This window comes from Halichoerus grypus, chromosome 1 (assembly GCF_964656455.1).
Source record: "Halichoerus grypus chromosome 1, mHalGry1.hap1.1, whole genome shotgun sequence".
Classification (NCBI taxonomy): Eukaryota; Metazoa; Chordata; class Mammalia; order Carnivora; family Phocidae; genus Halichoerus; species Halichoerus grypus.
The window spans coordinates 149,702,390-149,713,132 of NC_135712.1; positions in this window are offsets into that span (position 1 = coordinate 149,702,390).

Sequence of the window (10,743 nt, forward strand, 5' to 3'; positions counted from 1 at the left end):
TAGGAGCCATGGTTGGTCCTTCCAGGCGTGAAGCCCCAGGCGTGGCTGTCAAGGGACTTGTGTTCTTTCCTTAGGGCTTAGCTCCAGCTCCTCTCAAGTTAGCATGGGGCAGTCACTCCGTCGTCCTCATCTGCTCCGGGTGGCAGAGAAGTTTCTGATCACGCCTGCCTCTGAGTATTGTAACACTGGGTGTGATGGGTGCCATGTTGCCTTATCAGCCCTGCTCCTGGACTGAAGCACCTGTTCTCCCAGACTTGCCCTCAGAGGAACTGAATCTCCAGACTCACATTCATGCCCCTCTCTGGGGCAGCTCTCATCCAGTGACTGGTCATTGTGGATTACAAAGGTCCAGCCCCTTGCTTCAACTCAGGACAGCTCAGCAGGGCCATCCCAGATCTCCCTGTGGCACCAGACAACGCCTTCGCTTCAATTGTCTCACATTCCTTTCACCCAGTCCCGCGTGATTTACGCCCCCTTCCCCAACAGGTGTTGATACTGAGAACAGTCCCCAGGACACTTCCTACACACGCATCTCCTTCTCAGAGTCTGCTTTCTTGGGAAATAGTCTACGAGTTTCTCATATCCAGTTAGTATGAGCAGGAGGCCGCTGCTTCTGGGGACCTTCCCCAGTCCTTCCAGACCCTCTTGATGGGTCTTGATGGGGTCCCTCCATACCTGGAATGGACCCCTTAATGCTTGGCTGCCCAGACTGAGGCAGAGTCCAGGGGACCAGGGCACTGAATGGCTCTGGGTCCCGGGCTCCCTGAATGGGTGGACCCTGGTGATTTTGGTGGGGTGATATAATCCAGGGACCAACAAGCTCAGAGAGGGGTTATAGACTCAACTGTGGTTTCCTTTCTTCCAAGGGAGAGATTAGAACTAGTTCCAGTGCATCAGCAAGACTCTTGGGGCCTGTGTGAGTATGGGGGCTCCAGCCCTGTAGCTGGGCTGTGGAGTGGAGGGAAGCTCCAGCAGGTGGTGCTGGAGGTTTCTGGCCAGGAGATGAGGAAGCTAACCCTGTCTGGGAAAGTTCTGGGGACATGGGGTTCTCCAAAGCAGAGGCTGAGACAGGGACCTATCTCCCAAGGAATGTGGTGAGAGTGGGGAAGGGAGTCTGGGAAGGGAGAAAAGCCGAGCAAGCAGGCATTCATGCCTGAGGACTGCTGTGGGCAATTGAGGTGGGGTGGGGGTGCTCCGAGATACCGTGTAGGATACACCTCAGAATCCTCCCACTCCTGGACAAGAGAGCTGGGGTTTTACCACCAACGCCCGTCCTTCCATTGGTGGAGTGATTTTCCTGATGGATTAAGTTCCCTGCCACTTCTGGCCTGTTTTGGGCTAAAGCTTCCACATCTGGGGGATGCCTTTCATGCAGAGAGTCACGGGAAGCTGGGGGCACCTGTAGCAGCTACAGCGGGTGGCCTCTGGGTAGCCGATAGGATAGTGGGGGGCTCTGCCACACACGGGAATCGAGGAGGCAGGATTTGGGGAAGGCGTGCCCAGTGTTGGTGTGAGATTGGGGAATGTGGGAGCCGCTACACTGGGACACTTGCTGGGGTGCTGACGTTTCCCTTCAGTACCCCAGAGCCATGGAGGGTGGAGCAGGGACCTTGTAAAGATGACAAAGATGACAAAAAACTGGATCAAAGTGATTCTGGAGAGGTTGCAGGACCCTTGTGAATCCACGGCATCACAATGGAGGTTGTGGCATTTGGGGCTCACTCTTGGAGGCTGTTAAATCATCCTTTGGCTGGGATTGTTGCTCCCTGGCGTTGGCAGCCTATTTTCCCGGATGTGTGGTGTCAGAGGCACATGAGATCCCTGGAGGTGAGCCATTTTGGTGACAACTTTTAAATGGCCCAGAGAGACTGGGTCCTGAGACTTCTGCCTGCATGCTTTTCCGAGACTGATTTGGGGAACTTGGGGAAAATGATGGCTTCTATTTCTTCCAACCCAGCTGGGCAGGGGAGTTCCAGTCATTGTGATGGAGAATAAAGGCAGGTGCCATCAGTGACATCTTAGGATGGATAAAGATCAGGCTTTTAGAGAAGGGCAGGTAGGTAGGGGAGGGCTGGCAGGGCACTTTGCTGTAGAGAGACAGGTTCTTGGCAAACTGACCCCATCACCAGTGCTGACGGAGGATTCGGCCATTTCAGCGAGGCAGCAGAATATGGTGACCCTCTCCATTCTAAAATGGGGTAGGATGGTGTGCCATTTGCATTTAGGAGTAAAAGAGGAGTCTGGCTCTTAATTCATGCTTTGGAGTTCACTGCCTTTTGTATAGTCTCCTCTTTTTAACTGGTCTTCCTTCCCCTGCTGACTTGCATTGAATTTCTACCCTAGATCTGCTGTGTTAGCTCTTGCTGCAAAACAACCAAACTTAATGGTTAAAAAGAATACAAATTTATTATTTCTCAGGAGCCTTTGGATTGGGATTGTGGGCTGGGCTCAGCTGGGCAGCCCTGATCTAGGCAGTGCTTTGTTGTTCTTGGTTAGAGGAGGTAGGATGGCTGGGACCCCTCCCTCCACATGCTGCTCATCCTCTATGCAGCAGGCCGGCCTGGACTTGAAGACATGGTGGGGAAGGGTTCCAGGCATGAGGTTGGTAGCTGTGAGGTCTCTTCAGGCTTAGCCTGGGAGCTCACATAACATCAGTTCCACCACATTACTGGCTGATGCAATTCACACAGGCAGCTCAGATTTAAGGGGCAAGGAAACAGGCTTCACCTCTCCATGGAAGGAGCTTGATGGGATTAGAATCTACAGCCATTTTGACATCCTACCACATCTACCATGCCCAGTAAGGAGAATCAACCATCCTTATTAACCCACTCATCTTTGCAAACCTGAATTTCCATCTCTTAACACCCACAGTGGAAGAACAGAAACTATTTGGGTTCCTTCCATCAAGAAAAAATCATTTGTGCATTCAGCTCTTAACTCAGCAAGTATGATAGAGTGCTTGTCATGAGTCAGGCCCTGTAGCAGGTCCCGAGAATACAATGATGTATATAGCATAGTAACTGCTGTCAAGGAGCTCTGTCTTGTCAGGGAGACAGGCCCCAAACTGATCTTTTCATGCAATGTATTAAATAGAATGAAGGAGATATTCAGAGGGCTCCATATATATTATAATTAATAGTGGTCATTTAGGAGCACGGATGCGGAGCCAGGAACTCTGCCAGGACCCTGATATTTTCTCAGCGAATCCCAGGAAATCCCATGATAGAGGCTGTAGTATCCCACGCTGCACCTCTTGCATGAATGATCACAGCCAGAGTGGAAATTTTTTTTTTTTTTTTAAAGATTTTATTTATTTATTTGACAGAGAGAGACACAGCGAGAGAGGGAACACAAGCAGGGGGAATGGGAGAGGGAGAAGCAAGCTTCCCACGGAGCAGGGAGCCCGATGCGGGGCTGGATCCCAGGACCCTGGGATCATGACCTGAGCCGAAGGCGGACGCTTAACGACTGAGCCACCCAGGGGCCCCCAGAGTGGAATTTTTAAAACAGGAATGTAATCATGTCACCGCCATTTAAAATGACTTCCTGTTACATTTGGAACGCAACCCAACTCCTCACTGTGGCCTATAGGAGCTGAACGGACCTCCCTTGCTCACTGATTGCATCTCCCACCCCTCTCCCATCGCTAGCGTTGCTGTCCTCACACAAACACCATGGTGCCTCCTCAAGCCCAGTCAGCACTCTCTGGGGCCATGATACTGGCTCTTTCCTTTCTCTAGAATGATTTTCCTCAGCCTTGTGATGTTTCAGCTCAAAGGCTATCTCCTCGAGAAGCTGCCTCCCTGAGACGCTGTCCCAGTCCCCTGTTTAATTTCCACCAGTGAACTCAGCATCTCAAATGCTCACTTAGTTGGCCTGATGTCTGCCCCTCCCCATCCCCAACACCGCTGGAACCTATGCTTCAGGAGGGCGGGGACCTTCTCCGTTTTGTTCCCTTAGGTATCATCAGTGTCTAGAACAGTGCCTGGAAAATTTTAGGCTCATAATAAATATTTGTTGCATGAATGAAGAAATCCCTGATTTACTGATGAGGAAACAGAGGACCTGTGTCACAGAGGTGGCCGAGCTGGGATCCGAACCCATAATTGTGGGAGGCCATGGCTCTTCCCTCCATGTCATCTTGCCTAGAGAACCTGGAGAAGCGTATCTCTCCCCTTTTCTGGATCTCAATCCCACGTTTGATGACCTTGCCTCTGGCGTCAGTGTGGGATCACCGTGGCCATCCCCCTAATGGCAAATACTAACAGCTGAGTTGCTGTGAGAAAGAATCTCCATGGCTGTTCTTTCTCATTCGAAGTTAGACACTTTTCCATATCATAGCATTTCTTCCACTGAAGTGCATTTTACAATTGATGCATACTGAATATAGTTTCCTTTTCCCCTTGAAAGCTCTTCTTAAACCTAGGGTGTATCCTATAGTGATGGTGTCCTAGAAGCTGGAAACCAATAGCAGTGAAAACTGTAATTGTTTTCAAGAAAGCAGCGATACTGGAATAAATAGCGAAGATTTCTCTTTTTCCCGTGGGTTATATTTTTTTCTGTTTTACACAGATTCCATACAGAGTAGGATCAGATATTTGTTTTGTTGTTAATGGTATATTTTTTCCTCCTTGTCTATCTCCCTGATAGGATCTGGGAAGTGAATAATAATACAAGAACATAAAGATATATCTAGATTTGTTCTGACAAGTTTCATATCACCGAATATACTTGGAGAAGAATATTTGACCTTAAGAAAAATTACAATGAGAAATCCAGCTGCTATTATAAAAACGGTGCAGCACAGAGAAAATGATGCTTCATCTATTGGGGTACCCGTGTAATTTATGTCAACAGAAAGCCAATAGCTTCATCATGATCTGAAAGTATACTTCACTTGAGAGATCTTGGGCCCTCCCCTGATCTGATAGAAGGAAGAGTGTGCATAAATTCTCGGCTCCAACGTCCCTTCGGGGGGGAGGGTGGAGGAAGACAGGTGGTTCTTAGATTGCTCTCCTTTCTCATCAGCCTTCAGCAAGGCCCCCACGCCTTTGACAGAGAGATTTATGCAGGAGCATCATGGAGGTGACTCTGGGAACAGGAAATATTTTAATAAGCATTCTTTCTAAAACGAAGGATTTCATTTTAAATTGATATGTTGAAATTGATATGTTTCTCCGTCAAATGTAGATTCATGCAGTCTTTTTTGTTTGTTTGTTTTTTGTTTTTTAAATCCAAGCTTGATGCAAGTTGCTTAACTAACCTTTTGGCTTCAGTTTCCCTGTCTGGATATGGCAGGTGTTAATACTAGTCTGAAACTACAGGTGTGCAAGAATTACTGCATACTTTTATTTTCTGATGTTTTATGTTCTGATGTTTTGACTGTACCCCCATCCTGCTGTTTGCTGGGCAGTGACCTCCACCATTCGTTGCACATGTGATCACAGCAGTTCTGGGGTCTTGTGAAGCGCCACGTGGAGGGGGGCAGCCTTCAGCGATCAGTCCCCATGGGTTCCTGCTGCCACACCCTCCGTCCCAGCCCACCTCTCTGCTGCTCTCTTGCCACTTTAGGGCCTGGGAATCCTTTGTACACAGTCCATAATCTGGTCGCACTGATTATTCTCCCAAGCCTCCACTTGGATCCCTGGGGCTTCTGAAGCCCGTAGGATTCTATTTGCTCAAGCTGGGAAGGTTACTTTGTATGGTTTGGGAGTTGGGGGAGCCCTTTCTCTTTTTCTCTCTGTAAGCTCCTTTCTCCTTCCTTCCACCCTCCATAGGTCTTCCAGATTCTCCCCTGGGCAGGCCTGGGATTAGGGTGAGGTGAATGAAGATCCCTCTCAGACCCTAAATTTAAATTTAGGCATGTCCAGAATGTCCCTTAAGGGTACACCTTAAAAATCAGAGTTTTTTTTTTTTTTTAAGATTTTATTTATTTATTTGACAGAGAGAGACACAGCAAGAGAGGGAACACAAGCAGGGGGAGTGGGAGAGGGAGAAGCAGGCTTCCCGCTGAGCAGGGAGCCCGATGCGGGGCTCGATCCCAGGACCCTGGGATCATGACCCGAGCCGAAGGCAGATGCTTAACCGACTGAGCCACCCAGGCGCCCCAAAAATCAGAGTTTTTTTGTATTAATTTTCTTTTTAAGCCACACCAAGAGTATTTACTGGCTATTACTTAACAAGCCTGGGGTGAATGACTTAGTAATTTTGATTTTACATTAAAATATTATCTATCCTGATTTTGAGTTTCTTGGTGGCTCTTTAGATTTTGTAGCCGAGGACAGTGCCTCACCTGCCTCACCTTAATGCTGGCCATGGATTTTGGAAACAAAACCAGATAACCTGCTGTTTACTTGTCTTTTCTGCCTTGCCATGTACCTTTTGAGAACCAGCTAGAATTGAAGGAAAGAGCGAGGGAAGTGCCAAACAAACAAACCATCAATTAATATCTCAAGACACATCGGGGCGCCTGGGTGGCTCAGTCAGTTAAGCGTCTCCCTTCGGCTCAGGTCACTATCCCAGGGTACTGGGATGGAGCCCCGCGTTGGGCTCCAGCCCCGCGTTGGGCTCCCTGCTAGGCGGGGAGTCTGCTTCTCCCTCTGCCTCTGCCCCTCCCCCCTGCTCATGCTCTCTCTCTCTCTGCATCTCTATCTCAAATGAATAAATAAAAAAATCTTAAAAAAAATATCTCAAGGCACCTCGAGCCACACAGAGGTCGAGGGTGGGGCTCTCTCTTGAACGAGTTCAAGCTCTCTGGTCTGCAGGGCAGATCACACAGAGAGGCTCCGGACAGGTATGCCCAGAGCAAGATACCTGCTTCCTTGTCCACCTCAGGCAGCAGCCGCAATTCAAATTGTTTTCAGCTCAGATTCTTGGCTATGGAGATGTGGCCACTTGACAAAGCCTCCCTGGCTAGAAAAATCACAACAGGAAGGAGAGTGGTCCTTCACCTGCTGGAAGGCTCTTCGTTCCCTTCCCCTCATTTCTTTGAGGCCCAAGGGCTTTCTTTCTGGCTGTGGATGCTCCGCACCTTTGCACTCATTAAAAAACAAAAACAAAAATACTTTCTCAAGAAGAGTCTCCATTCTCCAAAATGTGATCCACGAAGCTTCATTCTATTTTTATAAAAGGCCTGACTTTGGCCCAAAGGCATCCACACAGCACTCTGATTGAGGAGGGGAGCCGAGTCTTCAAACCGAGGGTAATTCCTTTTATAGTGCTTCTTTCTTTACACTTGCCCTCAGGGGTGGAAGCCAATCCCAGGGAAAGAATGGAAGGTTGTGAAAAGTCAGCAGGGCTGTTCCCCTGCCTGGAATCAGAGAGCCCAGCCTTTGTAACCGGGAGGCAGCCCCTTTCAAGCTGCCTGGCTGGCTTTTCAGCCCTCCTAAAAATCATTCAAGGGCTGAACATCACTGTTTTTTTCTGCTTTGCCTACTCCCTTGAAAATAACAGAAGCACCATGGGACGTTTTGTCCCACATTTGCGGCTTCTGAGTGTTTTCTGTTGCCAAGCTCTGGGACGCAGGCCACCTTCGGAGGGCTGAGTGACTGCACGCCGTTTCCACTCGTCTGGTTTTCTTAGGTCTGCTTCATCTCTCAAACAGAACAGAACGAAGCCAGCCGTGACCTCTCCTTACCCCACCTCTCTTAGCTCTGATTTGTTCTTCCTTCTTAGGTGCTTTACTTAGCATGTGCATCCATATAAGCTGCATCTTCATCAGGAATCATGATGTTGCAAGGGTGATGAGCAGCACAAGTGACTCAGGTAGAGAGGGGGCTTACTGCAAGGTCATGGGGGACCCCACTGAAAAGGTCTCACAAGAACCAGAGGTCACCTGCACTGACTGTCCAGCCTCGCCGAGAGGTAGCCCAGGGGCTTTCAGCTAGACCTGGGGCTGGGTGTTCTCTCCTCTTCCCCTGCACACCAGCCCGCTTCACGCCAGCTTCTGGGATTTGCTTGCTCACAGTTACGGGTGTCCTATGCTTACTCCGGCTTTGGATACTCCGTAACCTTATAGCATGTCTCCTTGGAGCTAACTGGCTCACCCACAGGGATCTGTTTCCAAATTCCTGGGAGAGGAATTCCGATTGGCTGGCTTGGGTCAGGTGCCCACCCCTAGCCCAGGCAGCTGCGTCCGATGGTGGTGGCAGGTGGCATGGGACGTGGTGGGCTGCCTCTTCTGGATGAGCATGAATTGAGAGTATTTTTCTAAGAAGAGGACAGTGTGGGCTGGGCAGGAGAGAGCCAGCATTTCTATGTCATCCTTAAATGTCATTTCCTGATTGCCGCCCCAGTACTCCGGGGCACACCCCTGGTAAGTTTCCCTCTCAAAGAACCGCGATACTCTTCTGCGGGTCTGACTCCCTGGTCTTGCCTGTTTTGGGTTCTGATGTTGATCGATTGCCTAGAGAGCACGCCCCCCCCCCCACAATGCCGAGATTAAATATTAAATCTCTTTCCTATGTGTATTTTTATTAAACAGTTAAACTATAAATATTTCATCCAACCAGAATTTATTTTGGTGCAAGGAGTTAGGTAGGGAGTTCAGTTTTATTTTTCCCCCCTAGTGGCTAGCCAGCTGTCCTGACACAATTTTTTGACTTATCCATTTAAAAAAATTTTTAATGAATATCTTATTTATTATATACTAATTTTTCTTCTATGCATTCAGTCAATCAATATACGCATCACTATATCTAGACTTACTCGATTTCATTAACCTGTTAACCCATGTATCAGAAGCACCATATTTTAATTACTATGGGCTGTTGTTTCTATACTGTGGAGTCATTTTGTACATCCGGTGATTCTTCTCGTTTTCTCATTGCAGTCCAGTTGACAGACAATTTTACATTAGTTTCAGGGATGCAGCATGGTGATTTGACAAGTCTGTATGTTATTCTGTGCTCGCCACAGGTGTAGCTGCCATCTGTCACCGCACAGCGCGATTACAGTGTCATTGACTACGTTCTCGATCTTGTGCATCTCATCCCCGTGACTTACTCATTCCGTAACTGGAAGCCTGCACCTCCCCCTCCCCCGTTTTACCCCTCCCCCACCATCTCCCCTTCCAGTCGTTTTCTGCTTGCTCTTCCTCAGAGATTAGACTGGTCTCATTTGTATGACATTGGACCCTGGGGGAGAGCGAGTTGCAGATCTTCCTCTTCACGGAGGGAGCCATCTCACCATGGGATCCCTCCTTTCTGGGGGCACTTCCCCTCCATGTCCAGCAGACGGCAGCTGCCAGGATCAGGGTCCCCTCGCCAGCCTGGGTCACGGTGAAGCCATTCTCAGCAGGAAGCTCGCTACCCACACCCTCAGCGCACGGGGTGGGGGAGCTCCGAGGACAAGTGAGGTCACCCTGCGGCCCCATTCCCTCGGGCCTTGGCAGCAGGCTGAGGGCCACTCCTGTTGGATTTTGCTTTCGGCTGGCTGCAACACCACTCACCCTGTCTCCGGCCACTCCGGTTCAGAGCTGGGGTGAGAGCGGGGCTCCTGGAGTCCGGCTCTCACAAATCTGTGCAGCAGGCCGGGAGGAGACCAGAGCTCCTCCAAGGGCCCCTTGGTCCGCAATCTCAGCTTTTAAGTTTTAGGTCTGGCCTCTGGTTGTGGTTTAGTCCTCAGTTCATTTAAGCTATTCTGACAGAGATTTCAGAAATGAGAAAAAGGAATAAGATGCAGAGACTTGAGGGGCGACTGGGTGGCTCAGTCGGTTAAGCGTCTGCCTTCGGCTCAGGTCATGATCCCAGGGTCCTGGGATGAGCCCCGCGTCCTACTCCCCGCTCAGTGGAGAGCCTGCTTCTCCCTCTCCCTCTGCCTGCTGTTCCCCCTGCTTGTGCTCTCTCTCTCTGTGTCAAATAAATAAATAAAATCTAAAAAAAAAAAAAAAAAAGATGCAGAGACTTGTTTACCACTTGGATTGGAGGTTCTACACATTTTTTTTAAAGGGAGGAATAGGAATGTAAATGATCCCTTTTTTTAAAGGCAGTATTTCTCAGATGTGGGTCTGTAATAGGTTGTATGGTCTGTCCACAACCCTACCTTCCCTCCTCCCCCCTGTCCTGGCTTCTTTCCACTTCCGTGGGAGAAATATACTTCCTTACCCTGTTGTTTTGGCCAAAAGAACGGGAGCGGATGTGATGGGCACAGAGGCTTTAGATGTGTCAGCCTGTTTGATGTGGCCTCTGGGTCCCTGCCATCGGCCACAAAAAGAGCGTGCCTAGGTTCAAAGATGAGAGACACGTGGAGCAGACCTGAACTTGGCCTGCAGACCCAGAGGGGCTCTAACTGACCCGCAACACTTGCGGGTGAGGACGACAGACAGTGGTCGCACTGTAAGCCATTGAGAACTGGGGGGTGTTGGCTGTATACCACACCACCACGGCCGCCCAAACCTGACTCATGCTGAGTCATATATGCGCCCCTTTTAGAGGGAGAAAATTCTAGCGAACCCTCTGTGTTGACACAGTTTGACCATTCACTCGACAAATAACACTGAATATGTGTGTGTATGTTGGAGGGGGAGGGATAGAAATAAGGAGAGCAGTCAGGAGGCAGAAGTAAATCATTTTACATAATTCAACAAATATTTTTTAAAAAAGATTTTATTTATTTACCTGAGAGAGAGCAAGAGGGAGAGAGAGCACAACAGACGGAGAGAGAGCACAGAGGCAGAGGGAGAAGCAGGCTCCCTCCCGAGCAGGGAGCCCAACGCAGGGCTCGATTCCAGGACCCTGAGAT